Raw genomic sequence first — 22,078 nt, 5'->3', positions numbered from 1 at the left:
CTGCTCAAAGTTCAAATAAGGAAGGGACAGAACATAAACATAAACAAAGCATGGCGAGAATTGAATAAAGTTAGACAGAAATAATGTACCCCAGGGGTGCACACACTTTTTCAGCATGCAAGCTACTTATAAAATGACCAAGTCAAAATGATCTACCTACTATAAAAATGTTTATTTATAAATATATTGAATATTCTTTATATGTACAATATATGTTGGTGTACCTTGCATAACTGCATGAACCCATATTGCACAATATAACTCTGTACATTTTTTGTCATTACATTAGTCTGATGACTTGCACTCAATGGAATCAGCCAGGGATGCATAGTCCGGACAGTAGTTTTGCCGCACTTGGCGCGCTTGTACGCGCTTGCGTGGTGACCCATGTGTCTGAAAAGATCAGATGTCAGACTGGCTGCCCTGTATGTCAATCAAGTGACAAACTTCATAGTGAGGATGGATGATAGGCTGACGTCTATTTTTTTAATGCCATGCGATCTACCCACACTACCTTTGTGATCGACCGGTAGATCGCGATCGACGTATTGGGCACCCCTGATGTACCCCAATGCAACATATAAAAAGTGCAATTAATCACATAACATGTTCTTAACTAATAAAGAGTACACTGAGGTACAGGACTGATCATAAAGTTTGTACAGTGACGGAAAGTAACTTAGTACATTTACTCAAGTACTGCACTTCAGGTTAATAATACAAAATATAATCAAAGATAAATGATGATGTATTATCATAGGTAAAAATAAAAATTAACAAGCTACCCAGCAATATATAAAGTAATTAAAATTGGCCCCACCTTTACCAGCTCCAACATTAAAGTGATGTACACATCAGGCATCAATTATAATCCAGTCATATATTTTGTTGTCAAATGGGCCATTCTGCATAATGAGTACTTTTACTTTTGGCACTTTAAGTATATTTTGATGGTATGTTTTACTTGAATGCATGACTTTTACTTGTAACAGATTATTTCTACACTGTGGTATTGCAGCTTCTACTTAAGTAAAAGATCTGAGTACTTTGAGTTTGTACAAATTCTTAGTGAGAGCTTTTGCACGCTACGATGATTGAAACCCAGTGCTTTCCTTTTTGTCAGAAACCAGTCATGAGGACACACAGATTTACTCTTTGCTTAAAGGATAACTTAACTTAAATTTATTTTTGTAGCTTCGACCATCATTTCTACCGGTTATGATAATATCAGACAACAAGGCAGGTTGTAAACAGGTCAACAATGTTGCCATGTTTTCAGAGTTTGTCAATTTACTTGGTGAGTATAAAGGTATCATTAATGACGGGAGTGAAAATAAGACCCCTCTTACAATAAACAGGAATGATCCTTTAACAGTCATTGATTGGCTGCTCCTTCCCTCGCCTGTCCTGAAATGCCCTTTTGTCAGTTGAGAAAATTCTCCAACCAGTTTTGCTGACAAAACTGTTTCAGACACCCGCTGGAAAATAAAAAAAATACATTGTCATCAAGGATGTTTTTCTTAGTTCCTCTTAAGTTGACATTTTTTAAGATTTCCACCAAACAACAGCATGCATCTTTTTTCTTCTCCTTTCCTCTCACTCATTCTGTTATCTATTTTGTTTGTTCTCTCCTTCTCTGCTCGTCTTTTGTCTCCTTTTTTTCCTCCTCTTTCCATGTCCATCTTCCTCCAAAATGTTCCTCTCTTTTTCTTCTTCTTCTGTTCTCTACTCTTCCCTTCTCCCTTAAGTCATGACCCTTGCAGTTTAGTCTGCCAGCCAATAGGCATATAGGTGTGAGGTTGTGTGGTGTAATGAACCAATGAGGGTGAGCCAAAGTTCAGCCAGGTCACCAAGGCCAGACAGACTCTCTGCTACTGATGAACTGATGAACTATGATGTGTGTGTGCTCATGCAGAAGTGTGCATGTGCATGTGGCTGCCTGCCATACCTGCGGTGTCCCTCTGACGAGTGTGTGTGACTGTGTCCGTGTGTTGTGAAACAAATGGAGAGTGTGTCTTCTGGCACGGTGTCCCCATGCGAGCGGCTTAATGAGCTGGTAGCTGGCAGCCAATCACGGTCACCGGCAACCTCCGAGGTCACACCATGGCGTCGTGTGCAAACAGTGCGGTCGGCCCGCCTACATTTGACGCACACCTGACAAGACGCACACACACTTAGTGGAGAGGTCACAGTGGTTAGGGCACAGTTTTAGCAGATAAACACACACAGATGCTCACAAGCATATATGCAGACAGGATACATTCACACACACACAGACAGACACACCTTCCTGACTCACCACTGTGTGTTTATGTTTATGTGTGTGTGAGATGTCATCCCTTTCACCTGACTGACTCACTATGAGCTGACTCCAGCTGAACTTGCACTTACAACACAAACACACAAATACACACCCTGTTCTGCGTCTCATTTTTTTTCATATATCTCACACATTCCTGTAAAATCAGCATAATTATCTGAAGTTTGAACAGCAGGGTAAAAAAAAGACTAAAGCAAGGACAAGAAGACAAAGAGAGCAAAGAGATTAAAACAGAGCAGAGAAAATCAAAAAATCAGGGTAATCTTTCCATTAAGGTTACAATGTAGTTTGCATGAGGTAAGGAAGTCTGTTTGTATACAGTATATTTAGATTAATAGTGACATTTATAATTATCTAAGTTAATATTCTCAGTTCTCAGGTTAGTTTAATGTGAATATGGAACACCTGTGCCAACATGGATTTTCAGGTAGAATAAACAGAACAGCATGTGCACCCGTGTGGCTGACTATCTGCATTCCTTTTGAGTATATCAAACTCTACATTCTTCTTCACAGAGCAATTTGGCACCAGTAAAAGTCTTTATCTACCACAGGACAAGGCTCGTAGAGGTCACTGTGTGTAAGAGTTAAATCCAGGCAGAGTGTAGCTTTTTAGCTGAGCAAAGCTCTATTTCCAATTGACAACAATGACCTTTTCCCTGTGCAATGTTGTGTTTACATGTTTGGTGTAAAAGTCCAGTGACTCAAATTACCATGAGTCACCGTAACGACTCATGTAACGAGAAGCCATGTCATGAAATGTTTATGTTAAAGTTAATATTCTTTAATTGATTCTTAAATTATCCAAGAATATTTTACCAGCCAAACAATGTGATGTCTAAGATTTACAGCACAGATGCTGATTTTGACTTTGTTCCCAATAGCCTCCGAAATTCCCACAGCCTCCTAAACTTTTTCCTTCTGCTCAGTGTTGATGTTTTGAAATTGAATTGAAATTACGATGATGATGATTTAGCAGTTGGCCACAAAGGACCAATAACAAAAATTGGTGTTTTGTCAGTATTTACATGAGGCAGGTTTTTTGGTATCTTGTTTCTTCTACATCCACTAGGCAGTCATTGAGGTAGTTCAGCAGCCAGCAGCAAGGTTGTCAGGTTTTTTGGGGGAAGAATAGGTGGATGTCATCAGCATAGAGTCGTAACAACTGACAAAATCTAACAAAAATCTGTTTTTGTTAGCGCGAGATCACACCTACAGTCGGTCTGACTGAACACGCCATTAAAGGTTTTATTATTTAGGTTAATTTAGGTTAATTTTGATTGTTTTCTAATTTGTTTCTTGACAGTAAAAAGTCACATGGACTCAGATTTAGTTCATTTGTTGGACAGACAAACCAGTAAACCTTTCGTACTGGCAGGTTAGAAATTTTGGCTCAGTCTGCCTCTTATTGTGACAGACTGTGTCAATATTATCTGTCTGTCTCAACGGGGAAGTGAATCTCCCTCACTCCGTTTGTTTCACTCTCTAGAGGAAATCCAGAAAACCACCCCACCCCACTGACAACACACTCATACACACAGACACAGCCTCCCTCTTCCACAATAGTGTTGTCATGTGGTGAGAGTGTGTTTGTATGGGCAGGGCTAGTAGTTTGGTCTCCCTGTTGTTTGCTGTGGGGGTGTTGTGGCTCCATGTGCGGCCTTGTCTAACCTCCTTCGCTTTGTCCTCAGTCCGCCCTCTGTCACAGGACTCACACATGCACACCCATTTGCAAGCATTTTCAAATGGCTTCTGGGTTTGTTATGGACACTAGCTGAGAAGATGGATTTGTCTGTATGGAAGCCGTTGTGTTTTTCATTTGAAATCTGAACGTTTGTGTTTCTGCATTTGTCAAACTGCCCCCTGACAAAGCCCTTAACTACATACCTAACTCCAACGCTTACTTTACTTGAGCTGTTTTTACATATTCTGGGACAAGCAGGTCTCAAGTCAAGTTTTAAGTTGCTGATTGCAGGTAAAGTCACAAGTCTTGGTAAGAAAACTGCAAGTCAGTTGCAAGTCTTTCGGGGTTCTGAATACCAACCATAACAATAACATGGCAGTGGTTTTATACATTGCTGAGACCAAGTCCTTATAATGCAAAGGACTACAAATTAAATTAGTTAGGTCATGAAAGGCTTGTCCGATACTGTCTTTTTCAAAACTTGGAACTTGCCTTGAGGTCTTTAGAGAGTCAGGTCCTAAGTAAGCCAAGTCTCAAAGTAGTCGAGTCCAATTCTCTGAGAAACTCTTGACATTTACTTACAGGGCACTTGGTGTATTGCCCTAATCTGCCTAACTTGTACTATAAAAGCTTTGGCAACAGCTCAGAAATAAAAAATGCCACCAAATTCCAGGCATGTACAGGGTCAGGTCCCAAGTCAGTCTCACAGTAGTCAAGTCCAATTCTAGTCTCAATTCAATAATTTATGTGACTTAGATCTGTTGAGAGTCCAAGTTTCAAATCTAATTCCAACCTTCACTCAACAAAGTCTTAACCACTCAAACATTCCTTTAAAGAAGTGAAGACCGCCCAAAATGACCTCACTTTCCAAAAATGTCTCAATTCAAATTATCAGGTCCTCCCAAAGGTTGAAAAGAAGTACAAAAGCACACACACAAAGTACATCTCCATATTGCTCCTTATTTGTCATCATTCTAGCTTCACACACAATAGCTTGGTACTCAGTCTTCCCGCACATCGTCCTGCTATTTCCTGTTATTATCTTACAGGGAGCTGAAGTCATAATTACTGGAGTGTATGTGTGTGTGTGAGAGAAAATCAATAGAGAGGAAGATCATTTTCTCTTGCAGCTATCTGTCACACTCAAAATCAATTTTCTCTCCCACAAACAGAAGAAAGACAAACATTCTTGCTACATTTCTGCACATTATTGGATAAACACAAAAAGCATTCAAGGATATTCTTTTTACTTATCTATATAATGGCCAGAAGGTGTCATAATGAATATGTTCTTTGTCCATAGGGAAATTAACTTTCCTCCACTGGCAGCTCAGTTCACAGGGTCAGAACAGGGTTTTGACCATGCCCTCATGCTCGGGCTGAAAATACTTGAAGAGAGTTTATTTGCTCTGGGACCCGAAGTAAGTTGTTCATTAACCCTGATTTCAGTCCTTGGAAAAAAAAGCTGGAATGGCACAAGAGCCAGCAGATCCCCGGGACAGCTAGAAGTATTTTAAGAACGAGTTTATTTGTCCCAGAGCTCTTGGTTACGGTAACTAGGCATTAGCTCATTTCCAGATATCCAGTGAGGTTTACAGAAGTGAAACGAGAAGTGCATGCTCTCTATTTCTTCTCCTCGTCCTTTTGTTAACGAAGAAGTGCAAAGATCCATTTTTTTCCCTCCTATAATCCCTCTTTTTTTTTTATCATGCTCTTCTCTTCACGCTGCTCTGCACTTGTCCTTCACATGAAAACTGGAGAGAAAGAGGAACTGTTCTTTCTTTCTAACCAGAACTATATTTGTCTCTGTTTTTTGGGGGGATGTGGTGTAATGTGGCACCCATGTTGCAACATTTTGCATGTACTCACATCCTCAAAACACACACACACACTTTTCCTGATGGTTTATTATGCAGAAATCTCATCATTGAATTTTTTTAATGACTAAATAATCGAAAATAACCTTTAAAACTTCCTGGTCATATCAGTCATTTGGTTCATTTTCTTTACATGGAGATGTAGTGTCTATTTGTTGTGTGCAATCTGAAAATCTGAAAAATATATAATATATATGAATAATAAATACTAAAATGTAAAAAAGAAGCACACAATGGTGACTGATCATCTCCCGGAAATGCTCAATTTAAGATTCATGAATTTGGTTCAAGCTGTTTCTGTTGATTATGAATTAGAAGTTACTAGGAAGCAAGATAGTATACTTTGACCATTAAATAAATATGTAAGCACTGAATAGTATTTATGTCCTATTATGACAACAAAGACATGGAACATTCTCACATTGTCATATACATAATCTCTACATGCTTTTATGTACTTTTGTTCTTGGGCTGGTTTTCATGGTTTGGGCTAAACCCATCAGTTCCAATGAAGGGAAATCTCAATGCTACAACATACAATGATATTTCAGATAATAGAGTGTTTTCAACTTTGCGCAACAGTTTGGGGTGGGCCCTTTCCTGTTTCAACATGACAATGTCTGTGTGCACAAAGCCAGGACCGTCAGAACCTGGACGCCAAACATCAACACGGCACATATTCTACAGTCACATAATGTATTCCACCACTTGAGTTGGCCGACTTGAATTGGAGCAAATCCCTGTAACCAGGTTCGAAAATCTGGTGGGAAGCTTCCCAGAAGAGTGGCGCTGTTATGGAAGGATACATGGTTTTTGTAATGAGATGTTCAACAAACACATATGGGTGTAATGATGTCCACATACTTTTGGCCACATTACTGTGTGTTATCTTCATCAGTGATGATCAGATGCCTAACAGGCTGGGCCAAGAACAGATTTAAAAATCTTTTCTTTGTGCCTGAATCAGAGTGCCTTATTTTCAAATAACACTGCTGCAGTTTGACTTCCTTACCTTCGTCTTTTTTTTACCCAATCACCTCCTCATCACTCACTCTTTGGTTTTGTTATCAGTCTGTCTAACACTCAGCACTGTCACTCTGTAATGACCCTGATCTCTCTCTCTCACACTCTGTCACTCTCTAATCCGGTGTTGTCCTCGCTGGCCCAGTGGTTATTATGCTGTGGCTCAGTTGCCCTGTCATACCCTTTCCTTATAGGACATGTGTGTGCATGCGGTGTCCCATTTTCTGTGTGAGTGTTTTCTCTTTGATTAAAGAGGGCTCAGTGCTGATTCAGCACGTCTCGTTGGTTAAACTATCAACGATCGAGTCACACACTATTAAACACGTGAATTTAAGCCCAGATCCAAAAAACACGAGACCGCAGCTCTGTTTACGAAATACAAAGAGTGTGTGTACACAGTGTGTGTATAAAAACAAAACATTTACATATAGATATTGTATAGATATGATTTTGAGTGCACAAAGTCAAATGTCTGAATTATGTCACGTGTGTCTGTGTGTGTTCATGTGTGTGTATTACTATATTTGTGCATAATTTTGTGCCCACTTTTGTGCATTTCTGGGCACGTGTTTGTGTGTGTGGTGCATCTCTACTGTTTGTGTACTTGTTCACATGAATGTTTGTGCACTGTATACTGTATTTGCGTGTGTGTGTGTGTGTGTGTGTACGTACATGCGTGTGCCTGCATGTCATCAGTGTGAGGTCAGTCCAGTGGAAACTCTGACAGTGGAGGTGTGCCACAGCCTTGGAGGCTTTAGCTTATGTAAGAAGCCAGGTGTATCTGTTTATTACACACGCCCAATGCACAAACACACACACATATAAACATAAATGGGATTAACACACTCTGGGTGATGTAAGACAAAGAATGAATGTAATTAAACAGAAGAAGCTACTAAAATACTGTCTTTTTAAGTGTTCCCCATTTTTCTTCAAAGTTGTTATTAGCCCCTTCTTCTCACCAGCCATTCTGAATCTTCATCAGGGATGTGGGGTTAATACTGTGGTCGACAACGACAAATGCGCAATAACGGCTTAAAAAAGGTGGAACGTGCTTCAGAAACGATGCAAATTCAAAAACACACATGAAAACCCTGAACAAATACAACAACGGAAAGGTGCTGCAGAAAGCCAAAACTAATACATTAAGAGCAAACACGCTGCAAATACAGAAACGATGCAAAGTCAAAAACACACAAACCCTGAAAACAAATGCAACAGAAAAACGCTGCATATCCAGTCAACACAACGGAAGTGCTCCGGCCTCTAGGGGGAGCACTAAGTGGAACGGCTTGATTTTCAGCCTGAATGAGAGAGAGACCAGATGAGGGCACGCTAACGCTAGCTACATAAATCTGTTGCTCTTTTATAATATTGTAAAAGGCTACGGCCAAATCTAGTTTGTGATATGTCGCCTCTTTACTCCACTTTTCTCCCCGCTTCAAAAACAAAGTTGTCGGCCACCGCAGGTTAAAGTGAAATTATGCTAAATGTCTAACAGGCGAGACCGATTCATTGTGCAGAGGACAATACCATCTCCTGTGCAGAATGCCATTTCTCATCCCAAACATGGACTAATAGAGGGACATTTCTGATTCTATCAAACACTTCAAACTGATCATCAACCTTTAACACTTCACCACTAGATCCAGTCGTTATCTCTCTGACGGCTGACAGCTGAAAAATACGAAGCCAGGCTTTTCAAAAACGTCACAAGTCAACACTCAACATCCTCTCTTTCTTTTACCCCCACTGCAGCAGTGCCACCGCTCCCCCCGTTTGTCTGTTTCTCTGGATGTTGACAATGGCATTTTCTGTGAGCAAGTGACTAAGACTCAAAGAATGTGAGTCTGTGTGTGTCCCCCCCTCCGTACTGTCACAGGCTGTCAGGGCCAGTGAGAGAGAGAGAGAGATGAGTCTGACAAAATGACAGCAGGACTGTATTTCAGCCTCCCATTGTGACCATGTTGGGGTCACGAACCTGGTGTGCCTGTCAAGAAGGAGAGAGAGGGGGAGAGTCAGAGAGAGAGAGAGAGAAGAAAGCAAGGTTCATTTGAATGCTCAAAACGGGCAATTCAAGAAAGTCATTGTTCTATAGCCCTTTTTCTTGTCTCGATAAATAATCATGTCAAGCAACATTTGTAATACATTATTAAAATAAGGTAACTGGGAGAAGAGGAGAAGCAACAAGTCTTAAAAGTGAATCACATGGTTGCCACATTAAAGCTGAAACTTTTCATTGCCATGTGGCATTTTTCAGCCACACGGCAGCTGAACAACCTGACATGTTATCACCTTATCATAAGGTTGTTATGATGAATGTGTTAGCAAACAGTCGCCTATTTACACATCCAACAGACACAGAGCAATCAGCATATTCTGGAGTTGTGTCTCTGTCCACTTGATGAATGTATGTTCAATATGAACTCTGTTTTTTGTCCTGATCTTCAGCCACTAGATGCTCCAGTTTCTTCAACAGCTAGTAAAGTAGCTAACTTTGCCATTTGGCGCTGGTGCTAACGTACATTGAATTTGTCAGAGCTTAAACTTCACTTATACTGGACTTCATTTATATAGCGCTTGTCAACATTAACGGTTCCCAAAGCGCTTTACAGATTAGGTCTCATTCACCCATTCACACACACATTCACACACCGATGGCGACCGAGCTACCAACCCGCTCTACCCTGCTCTACCTACATCAGCAGTGCTTACCACTGCACCACCATGCCAACCCCAGAAAACCAAAACAATAATCTTAAAAACTTGTGGTGGTAAATCTCTCTGGGATTGTCACTAGGAGCACCACTTCCACCGTTCATATTCATTTTTAATATAACAAAATATTGATCAATAACCAGCGATGCACTAATGAGATCTATTGGATCTGTATTGACTCCAACACTGACCTTATTAAGTGGATCAGTTATCGGCCAGACTTATCCACATGAAATACTTAAGCTATTGCTGTCCCTCATCACTGTCCCTCATCATGTTCTGCATGTGCTTCACAATAAATGCTTTTCATTTTCATGTTCTTTATAGTAAAACCGGAAGTGTTAACAAACCCATTTGCCATTAGCTAACGTTATCAAAGACTGACTCAGTGCAGTTTTTTATATTGCTTTTCTTTTTGTTGGGACATCGTTGGGAAACATTTCCTGGATGAGGTAACACACCATTTTATTTTATTTTTTATATTTTTGTTGCATCTCTACCTTTGTTGGACAGTAACAGTGTAAGTGGCAGGCAGGTAACATAGGGAGAGAGAGAGTGGCACAACATGCATGTCTAAAAGACAAATACTCTAAAGAAGTTTTAAAGAACCTTTTTCATTATGTTCCAATGCTTCTACCTTCTAAGTCTCTAACTAGTTTTAAGGTCCGATAGTGTTTCGTGGTGATTTTTATGCTAGTTTCAAGAAGTAAGTCATTTTTGCTTAGCACATTGTCAGATGTATATGTACGGTATGTATATATACACACATACACAAGTAAATTCCTCTACAGATTACACAATATCTTGCTTGTTTGAAGGAGAGAAAGAAATATATCTTAACATGTGCATGTCAGTTCATTTTACTGCCAAAATACATTAATACCTGCATAGCTACAGTGTGTTTGTACAAAGTGGGCATGTGTGTGTGTGTACAGTGTGTTTGGGCTCACGTATGTGTTTTGCAATTGGAGCATTGGTGTTTTCCAGCTCCTGAGACAGGAAGTGCTACCTTAGCAACATGAGGAAAACACAGGAAGTGCAAACTGCGTGCCTCGAATTCCAGCGTTTTCTTACACCAGTGATGGAACGAGAGCCAGAAGCAGAGAGAGCCAGAGAGAGAGAGAGAGAACAATGAGCAGCTCACAGTTTCACCAAAAAGACACAAATGTTCAAACTGGAGGGCTGGAGTCACACAGATGGCTAGACACATACAAAAGGTCAATTATGAAGCTGTGGAAAGAAAAGACAATTATTGAAGGCATGGGCGAATACGCACATATCTCCAGAAACAGTCGCAGCAGGAATGTCAATCCTGTCTCACAGCAATATTAAACCCGATGCACACGTCCACGTGTGCCTAAAATTTAGACAGAAATCCTGAGACTTCTAATCCAGATCAAAATAAAACTATCACCTGGAATTTTGAGCAGACCAACATTTCTTGAAAAATCATGAGCATCATATATAAAAAGAAGATTCATTTCATTTTTGAAGACAGAGATTGATTAAGGTTGTTGTACTGATGGATTTGCACATAGTGGTAGCCCATTGTTATATAAAGAAATATACTGATTTCATCTTGTTCTACTGTAATAGAAACTTTCCTTCCTTTGAAAAGTGCAGTTTAGGAACTTTGCCCAGGGTCAACTTGACTGATGAGAGTACTCACATTAAAGTCCTCCACGTGTCCCTGGTCTATAATGTGCAGAAATGAATGCAGAAATAGCTGCTGATGTTGGATTACTGTTGAAGGTGTGAGTGAAAAATACTTCATATTGGTAAAAATGCAAACTTGGAAAATATATCAAGTCCTGTGGAACAGACCGACATGAACGTAAAGGCCAGGATAATGGACTGAGATGAAAACATAGTTGTACTCCTGAAACCTGAAATAGAGCTAAAACAAAGCTGTAGCCGCTATTCCTAAAAGCTTTAAGCTACGAAAAGGTCTTTTACTGTCAGTAAAGTATTTTTGACTGTATGTTTACTTCCAGAAGATGAGCTTGTCCCCTCAAGGTGTTTAATCATAACTCAAGCGTGAGCTTTAAAAGTAAACTTTCCTAAATCTTAAACATAGATGCTTATTTTTGCCATTTACCACATTTGTTAAATGTGTTGATCAGAATCTTTTAATTTCATCTTTGCTGCATGGATGCATGTGCATTTCCTCTTGTGCAAATGACATATGTGGTCCACTGTTTCAGGGAACTCATGTGTTCACACACACACGCACACTATGTACGTTTCTGACCACTTCAAAGTGTGGTTTGGGTGATCGGATTCTCAGTACGTCTTTGATGCATTTACACCTGTATTTTTAGCCGTCTGGCTGTTATCAGATCATCCAAGACAGATTTTAAGGGCAGGTCTGAACAGTGACTGTGTTCACCAGTAACCAGTATGCTGATCTCCCAAAAACCTGCTCTATTCCCGCTCTTGTTCTCCGTCTTTTTCACTCAGTGCTGTGTTCCTACCTCCTCCTCCTCCTCCTCCTCCTCCTCCTCGTGGCCTTGCACCACCTCTCTCACCCATCTTCTGCCTCTCACTCCATCGCTCTTTCTCTCCTCCTCTCTCTGCCCACTCGCTGTTTGTCAACCGGGTTTGTGGGTGACGTTATTATGTTGGCATAGATTATGCCGGGCCAAACACTGGCTGGATTTACTCCCCGGCTGCTGCAGCCGCTCCCCTCCCTCTCTCCATTCTTATCCTTCGCCTCTTTCTGAGCTGTCTCCCTTCCCTCCTCAGCATCCCTCTTTCTCCCCCAGCTTTCAAATTCTCTCCTTGTCTTCCTCCTTACTTTTCTATCTCCTTCCCTCATTTTCAAATTCCCTGTCTCTACAGCACTCTGTCTCTCATTATCTCACTCCCCCTTGTCTCCTCTTCACCTCCTCTCTACCTGTTTTTCTATTCTTTCCTCCCACTCTCCTGGCTCCCTCCCTGTCCTCGTCTCCTTTAACTGCCCATGACACCTTTCACCTCTCCCTCATGGCAAGAAAAAGTGTGGACACCCGTACATTACACCCATACGTGACCATTTAATTCCAAATAATATAAGACGAAATAAGATGATATGTTTTTCTGGAAATTACATTTAAAAAGTAGGGGTCATATTATATTTGAAGACTAGACAATTATGTATTCACAGCATCAGATCAGTTCAGTTAGTCCAGTTTAACCTACAGGAGTTTCTTGTGTCATAATGTTTTGCTGTCAGGGAGGAAATAAATTCCTGACAAGTGAAAACGAGGGGAAAGAGTCTCCTGGCGTCTTTACTGCAGAAACAGATGCAGGGACAGAATCCTCTATCGAGCTGCCAAGAATTAGCAATATCACAAAATGTCACGATGGGGCTCAAAAAGACTGAGAGTCTCTCTGAAAACATCCAGAAAAAAGTTATTCTGATCGCCTCCAAGAGCTCGACAAGAACGTGTCAATATGTGGCTGATAGACAAGCACAAAAGGTCGCTTCTCCTTGGACTAATAATGTCTTAGGGAAGTTTTCCCTACAGGACTTGTCTTAAAGTGTTTGTTGTCTTCAAAACGTCTTCCAAAAACAGCTGTTGGGAGCACTGATGTTAGGTGATTAGGCCCACAGTCAAAGGTGTTGGATGGGGTTGAGGTCAGGGTCTTCCCCACCAAACCAAACCAAAAATACATGAAAATATGCGGACAGCACCACTGTCTACATACTTTTGGCCATATTGTGTTTTTACCTTTAATCTCCCTCACTTTCACCATCCCCGTACCATGCACTTTAAAGCTCTTTGAAAAAAGTTGTTCTACTTGGCCTGCTCTCGGTACCTGCATCCCTCTCTCCCCTGTCCTCCTTTCCCCCACCTCCCTCGCTCTCTGTCTCTCTCTGTTCTGACAGTGTGATCCATGGGGGCATTATCTTTCCATTATCTGTCCATCCCATAATCGTTTCCCTCACCTCGCCAGGCGTCTCTGGAGAATATTAATCAGCTCACAGACAAGTCTAATCACTGCTCTGGGGCTATAACGGGAGCTGCAGTCCATCAGGCACTAACCACACACACAAAGACACACATGCAGGAACTGTTTCCAATTAGTCTGTTACTCCCTCTTTCTCTCCCTCGATACACTGTGTTCACATAAATCATAAAATAAAAGGTTTAGCACACACAAATGAGGCTATTATAAAAACTCATACAAAATATGCATTCCAACAAGTTATATATTACATTACCGTGGTGGGTGGTGTAAGTCAGGCAGACGTAGCATCAGTTAGTGTTCAGTTAAAAACGGCAAGATGGTTGGCCAAAAGATTGCTGAGATTCATGCAAGCGGTCTGGCCACAACCAGGCAAAACATGTTCAGATTTAACACCACTTTACAGAAGACATAAGAACACACCACTTAATAAGGGGACACACGTTACAATTGCTGTGCCAATTATAGTTATGATGTGGGTGTCACATAGAGCGGCCCTGTTTGGTGTCAGTAGTACAGACAGTCTGATACCCACTGAAGAACATCTGAACTACAGGGAGTATCTGAACATCTTTACTGAGCCCAATTTGGTGATTTTAGGGTCTGTAAATGCAATCGGCTTGATTTGACTTGATAACACAGCAAGTCAAGGGATGTTAGGTTTCCAAATGGTTCCAGGAATACCACAACAATTTGTATTGGTGTTTTATTGCTTTTATTTCAGTTTACTTTGACTGTGTCAGGACCTCAGCCCCATTGAGCATGCATGGGACGAGGGGGAAAGGGTTTACAGCAAGACTGCAGCCGTCCTATTTGCAGCAATGCATTCATTTTGCATCTGGCATCTTGAGAATCCATGTCCAGATTCCCAAATGAATGCTGCTCTGAAGGCCAGATGAGACACAACATAAGATGGGTGTACCAAAAAAACTGGCCACTCAGTTGTACATACTGTAACAGCAAGGATGCATATATACATATCTGGTTTGGGTTTTAAAAACTGATAAATGTAATCTATTTCAAGGACACTGCAGAACTGTTAAACAACAGAAATCTCTTCCAAATGTGTGTAAAACTGTTTTGAGATCTGCCCTTTCTCTGTAATGGCATCCTTTTTCAACTGTATTTTACTTTTTTAATATCAAGATTGTTTTTTCATTTTCATTTTTCAGTTGTTGGATATCTATCAAGACATCAAGCCAATTTCATCCCATAAATCCTTCTGCAGCATATTATTGGAGTGCATTTTAATCCAAATAGCAGAAGGAGAAAAGGGCAAAAGATGAAAGAATAGTGTGTTTTTTTTCTCCCCAACAGACCTCTTTTCTTCCAGAATGATCTTGATTATGAATGGCTGCCCTGAGGAGGATGAGAAGAGGAGGAAGAGAGCAGAGAAGAGGAGGAGAAAGGGGAAGGGATGAAAGGAGGAGAAGAGTGGAAGATCAGAGGCTGAGTAATGTTCGCCACGGGAGGACACGAGCACTAAACACACATGAAACTGTGAATGTCCACATGCATGTGCTTGCTCACATAAAAGTTATGATGCAACATACAGGCACCAATTGCCAAATGCGCAGTGGCCACATTACTACACACACACACACACACACACACACACACACATCATGTTAAGATATCGTATGCAGAGGCATCTTAGGCAATCTCCAAATGCTCTCTTTTAAACAGGTTGAGAGAGGTGGAGGACGAGTTCGGGAGGGGTGTAGCGTGAGGTGGGATGTTGTGGAAAGATAAGGGATGAAGGGTTATGTGAGGAAGTATATGTGTGTGTGTGTGTGTGTGTGTGTAGGCTATAAATCCCAAGGGGGACTGCAGCAGACACAGCTGTTTCACACCCGTCCAGATGTCAGTGGAGAAGGAGAGACAGAGTAACATAGAGAGGGAGAGAGACATGCACAGACGTATACTGTACACATCAAAGACAGGAGAGTAACACACATGCATACACAAACAAACACACACACACACACACACACACACACACACACACTACAGATGGTGTTAGGACTCATTGAGAGCATCGGAAACAGCTTTGAACTCAGTGAACAAGCTCTTCTTCCTCACTGCAGTAATGGTGTTGGAGACACAACCATAGACTATAGCATACAGTAGCTGCTGATAGAGGCTGTTGAGAACTGGCAGGCCTGTTAATGCCACCTGTAATAACTCAACACCAAAATCTACTTTATTGAGAGAGACATGAGCAAGTCCAGTCTTTGCCTTTCAGTTCCACATGTTAACTTGCTCTTTGCATTAAATATAGCTGGAGGAGTTTTTGACTACTAATGGTGTTATGGAGCTCTTTATGTTTTGATTAGCAGGCCCTTGTTTAAGTATCCCGTGCTCTATTAGCATGAGCATTTTATGTCTTTATTACATAGTATTTATTTATTACATTCTGGTAGTACAGAGATCATAGAAAATGTGGGGAAAGAAAAATTGGGAAAGGTCCCCGGATGGACAGAAACCAGGACCGTTGCTGTTCATGGCACCTAAACCCTTAGGCCACCTGGGCTTCCCACAATACACCTTCCTGAAGACAGCTTCATGCTATTTCAGATGTTTGTGGAGAAAGAGAGACAGTTGGTGGTAGTTGGTGGTGGTAACACACCAAGACCAACAACATTCTGTTTTCAGAGATTACACACACAGTGTTATCAACTCCAGCTCTTCTTTCAGCTCAGTGGATCTGCTGGTTCTGTTGAAGAAACAAAGCTCTGTTGTATTTTATGATGGCAACAGGCACTTCAGCTCCAACAAGGCGTAACAGCTCTGTTTCCACTGAGGGTCTGACACTAAAAGGGAACAAAATATTCACCACCATCTAGTCACTGCACCACTATGTTCCATCAAAAGCAAAATCATTTAGGCGCGTAAGCATCTACATACTTACAGGAAAGAAAAGAAAGGCAAGACACCAATATTCACACTTGAAAAAGTAAAACTAAATGCCATCATAATTATTATTTTCAAGTGCCGCCATGCATGCATTCATTCAATATTGCATGCACATGGACTAGACAAACTGCGATGCCTTAATGGACCACAAAGCCAAACAAAAGATGGAGAAGCCGTCAGGACGACACCAGCCGACCATCAAACCTGATGTCTGTTCAACTGTTCAAGAGTGAAGCGTCCCATTTATTTTCTCTGAGAGGTGCCGAAGCACTTGCCAGGAGTACAACGGGATCACAGATGGCCAGGGACGTGCAGGCAGGAGCTCAAAACTTTGACTTGAAAGGGGCTGAAAATCTTGGCACACTAAACACTGACACCTGACATATTTTAGTAATTTAAAATATGTCAGGTGTTTGCAGCTTTAATATTAGTCATTTGTGATCTAAACTGCATCAACCATGGAAGAAAGCGGTAAACTGTACTTGGATTCACAGCATGATTGATCTGCCCACAAGCAGCTCTCTGTGGGAAGCGTCAGCGGAGCCTGCTAGCCTTGTCGCATTTTATACCTGAAGACAGGCAGCCTGAAACACAGTGCCTCTGTATTTCTGGACAGATCGGCTTCATAGATCTCAGCCCGGTTTCTCTTTCCTCCAAAGACAGTGTGACAGGCAGTGTCACAAAACAGGTAGTTGATAATTGCACTTTGGTACAGGTTTACAACATAGAATAGGTTAATAAACACAGATTAAACGATTGCTATCAATCCATTTCTGAAGACCCTGTTACGGTGAAGCCAGTTTTGTCAGCCCTGCATATGCCGGGCCTACGTGTCACTGTGTCCTATTGAAAGTGTTAAAAGCTGTGGTGGCAGTGGAAGTGGTTTGTGAGTGAAAGAGGATCCTTCTCCCATCAAGGCAAGTTGTTGATAGGGGGTGAATGCACTTTGGCTAACGTCTTTCCTTTACACACACTGAGGGTATCACTAAAGAACGAGTGTATCTATTTCCCTCTTCAGGATGTTTTGAAAGTGAAAGTGGAGCCTTTTCTGTCTTTTTTCTTGTGTGTATACGGTTATACATATACTCAGACACACACAAACACACCAGCATCTTAACCCTCATCTGTCGCCTCTTTAAGTGGAAATGTTAATGTGGTGCAAGCACAGCTGCATGCTTGAGGCTTGTAGTAGAAGACATAACACAAAACACATAAAAAGGTGAGAGTGGAGAGTCTCCTCTTTGAACCATAACTGACATTTTTAAAGAGTTTTTAATACTTTAATATGACTGCAGGGGTCTATATGAGTTTCTCAAGCAAACCTTTCCTAAGCATGCTACTGAATTGCAGTATTTTAGACTTTTGAGTGTGTTTTACTACCTTCCAGACAGCCATTGGTTTCTGTTCACCTCAACACATCACAACATTAAGAAAAGCTTGTAGAAACCGCGGGCGGGTCAGCCAAATTGCAAAGAAAACTTATTTTCTCACTTTTTTCCAGTGGTATCTAGCCATGTGGATAGTTTTTTTGATTCATTTGTTTAGAGATTTAGAGATATCTATCACTGAGATGTCTGCTGCCACTCCAATTTGATGGAGGTTAATGGTATTTCATTAATATTAATTATTATATTAACAGCTTGTTGCTAGCCAATCCACACTCAGACATTTGGAACAACTATATAAAAATATTATTTATTTTAAATCATCATCAAATTCTAAATAAGAGCGATTAATGAAGACTGAAAAAATCCTCACATTTGCTGTAAGATTCAGTCTCTGTAAAGAACTTTAAGACTTACAAATTGGGAGAATATTGGGTAACATTTACATTACTGTGGCACACAGGCCAAATCTGGTCTGAGGAGGTTTATTTCAAAAGACATTTAGAACAGATGCTAGAAAATTTGTAGAAGCCAGACTCCAAATCAACATTTTGTTCTATTTGCAAATTAAAAATAAAACAAAAATGTGGTCATTTGGTCCTGCATTGTTTTGTTTTTTTACCTCACATTGCTAAAAGACAAAATAAATGATGTCTCAGTATTTGGCAGAAATTTGAATCCAGACATCAGTAATCATTATCAATGGGAATTGAGTGGCCATGAAGTTATAGGACAGTTAATCTATAAAATCACTTCCAACAACAATATTGCTGCAGAGTCACTCCAGTGTGCAGTTTATTCCTCTCTGAAAATCAGATTATATGCTGACGATGAGATTATTTTCATGAACAAAGCTTTACGCCTCAACCTGGCTGAAGGGGAACAGGGTCAACATGTGGTACTTCTGGTTATCCAGTGGCAATATAAGGATTACAAAAAACCTAACCTAACCCTAACCCTATCTACTGCAACACAGTGTAGACACAGCTTGTTTGGCACCTGAGTTACTACTTTAGTCTAAAAGGTGAGATAGTAACATGACCTTTTCATACTTTATTTCTTGTTGCTCATTCTGATGATTCCTGATGTTGTTTTTAATCCATATGCAGCACTTTTGGTGTCTGTTATTTGGCTGTTATCATCTGAGAATCACTTGGTAGAAGGAGGTTGTATCAGTCAAGTTTACCATAGTACATGATAAGTATGGTGCATGGCAGGTTGCACACCAAAGAGCTCCATTGTAGCATAAGAAAATAAGTTATGGATTCAGCTGTGTCACTGTGAGGCAAACCGCAGAAACCAAAATCAAACACATCTCGGTCGGGGGCGCAGATACTCAACCGCCCCCAAATAACACTGGAGGTGTGAGTCCTTCAGTAGTTTATCCACACAGGGCCCATCAAGGGCAGCAGCTCCTTGTACGGGCAAACCCTAATTACAGTTTGGACCGTCATGAAAAAGCTTCCGCTCTGACATCAAATACAAAGTCATTGAAGTACAAAGGCTTTCATTTTTTCCTTTGTTTCAGATGCCAGCACAGCAGAAAGAGTGGAGGACCGAGGAGGAAACGGCGGAGAGATAACGGGATTTGGAAAGAGCCGGCAGAGAGAGAGAATTGGACAGAGACAATAGCGGAGACAAAAATGGCACAGCGAGACAGGCGACAGACAAGAATGAACAAAAAATGGAAACATGATAAGAATGATGGATGTAGAAAGAAAGAAGTACACACACACACACACACACACACACACGCACGCACACATCAGATCAGTGGAAATGCCATTAAGGTTGGATGTGGAATAAGCATTAAGAGATGAAGCAGATCAGAACAATGAAACACACAGAGACAATTCACAAACTTCATGAGCAAATTATCCCGGTTTCCACTTTAGCAGACTTTAACAGTCATACAGTGTGTGTGTGTGTGTGTGTAATTTGGAGGGACTTTTCCTAATTGTTTTCCTTTCTCTGTCAGTTAGACCAGTTAACAATGGTCTATTCTGTGTTGCAGTGGACAGACTGACACACCCACACCCATGTCTGAGCACTGTCCCGAGTGTGTTTGAGAGAGTGTGTGTGTGGGCGTTGGATATTTTTGGGCCGTTTATTCTGATGACAGTGATGGTATGTGATGATGATAACAGTTTCTTGTCATGCGTTTATGTGTGTGACAAAGAAAGTTGGCGTGTGTGTGTGTTCCTGTTTGTCAGTAGATCGGACAGACAGTTTATACAGCAGATCCTGTGGAGGTGAGGATGTGTGTGTGTTTATGGGTGTGTTTCTGTATGTGTGTGCGTTTCTCCTTCACATAATATCCGCTTCTACCTTTGTACTTTGCCTCCAAATTTGTCTATGTTTTGTCTCCAAAAATGGACATTAAAATGGTTGAGAGAAGGATGACGAATGTCTGTCTCATTGTTGTGCTTTGACTGACATTTTCCCTCCTATCTTGTCCATTTAAAGAAAATGTAAAAGCAGAATTGGCTTATAGATACATTTTAACATCATTAAATTACATTAATTTTGACCCAGCATAATTACAAAAGAAGCCAATGAAGTTTGTTACTCTCTATCGAAGTTCTTATGGAGCAAAATTACATTAAAAATTAAGTTGAAAAATACAATTTAATATACTAGATAAACTGCACAAATTGTAACCTAATTTCCAAAACATCTGCAAAAGAAAATTCATGTGCGTTTCCACCCACAACTGTTGCTGGCAGCACCAATTCTCCAGCGAGGTGACATTAAAGAGAGGGTGCAATGAGATGACTTAAATAAAAGAGCTTCAGTCAAACCTCAAATGATGTGGAAAACGTGATGGAAATGTGGCATTTAATGTTCGTTTCATGTATTCATTTGCCGCCATTTTTCATCTCTTCAGTGGAGCCTTGAGGGAAGTTTAAGTGATGTGCTTTTATGTACGTCATGATTTATCTGCTAGGTTCTTTTCCATTGCACTTTGTCACATTTTATTTTTATTGTACACCAACTTTTCCACCTCAACCAAACGTAAAAACGTTTTGGGGAAATTTCAACTTTTGTTGTCTTGAATTTCTGCTGTTTCCACTCCGCAAATTGAAAATGTTAATAAAAATAGCTGTGTGGTAACACATTATTCTTTATTTGTGTCAATATAATTGGATTTCCATTGGATGCATTTGATATTTTGTACTACTACCACCTATTTGGCAGCCTGATTGCTTTATGGAAACAGAACAAGGGCACTCTTTTTCCAGCACAAAGAGCGAAAGCAGTCATTTTCTTGCTGTGATGAATGTTAAGAGGAATGAAGAGACAGCAAAATCACTTTCACCATGCCTGTGTAGAGTCAACTAATTCATCCAGTACGATGTACTAACTCGAAATAAAGCTATCAACTAAACTTTTAATGTGAAGTTGAATACATTTCACAATTCATCCAAATCAAAACTCTTCAACTTCAGAATGAAATTAAGTGATTTGTTTATGTCAGGTTGACTCTTGACTCTCAGAAAAGCTAATTACAGTCATTGATTTGACAAAACAAAAGTTAAGAGGGACAATGATAAAAGCCAGGAAAACAGAAATATCCCCTTTGCAGCAGGAAGCAACAAGGTTTATGGGAAATGTAGTCTTAAACTGGAGCAACATTTATGAGTGTGAAAGACCAAAATCAATTTTGTTAATGTGTCTTATTCCAAGCTTTCTCCATAAAATGCTTCTATTGTACGTGCTACAGGTCAGCCAGAAGCTCGTAAACTCCTTAGCTAGTAACCTATAATAAAGAGGTCAAAGGTCACAGCCACAGTGCCCTTACAGTGTGCACTTGTGATCCTCATGGATGGAAGAGAGGAGCAACAAGAGGCGTGATTTAATTTCTAACGAAGTACTTTTAGATTTTAGAGAATTTTTTGTTCTTTCATTTCTTGTCAGAAGTTGATCTTTGATCTTATTCTAAAAATCCCCCCCAACTCTATCACTCATGCACAAACCCACACACAAAATAATCAATTTGCCTGGCTTACTATAATCCTGGAAAACAGATGTGTTACTGTAAATCTCCTGGTGTAGCCTCTTTTCATTGTTGTCTTGTACATCAAAAGTCCCTCTGTTGCTTTTTTAACCCTCCCTTCCTTCTCAACCCCTCACTGTTTTTTTTTCTTTTTTTCTTTTTATTTCTCTCCCTCCGCCCACCTGTCTCAGCCCCTTACCAACTAGTC

Source organism: Enoplosus armatus, chromosome 2 (genome assembly GCF_043641665.1).
Source record: "Enoplosus armatus isolate fEnoArm2 chromosome 2, fEnoArm2.hap1, whole genome shotgun sequence".
NCBI lineage: Eukaryota > Metazoa > Chordata > Actinopteri > Centrarchiformes > Enoplosidae > Enoplosus > Enoplosus armatus.
Note: the sequence above shows the minus strand (reverse complement) of the source record.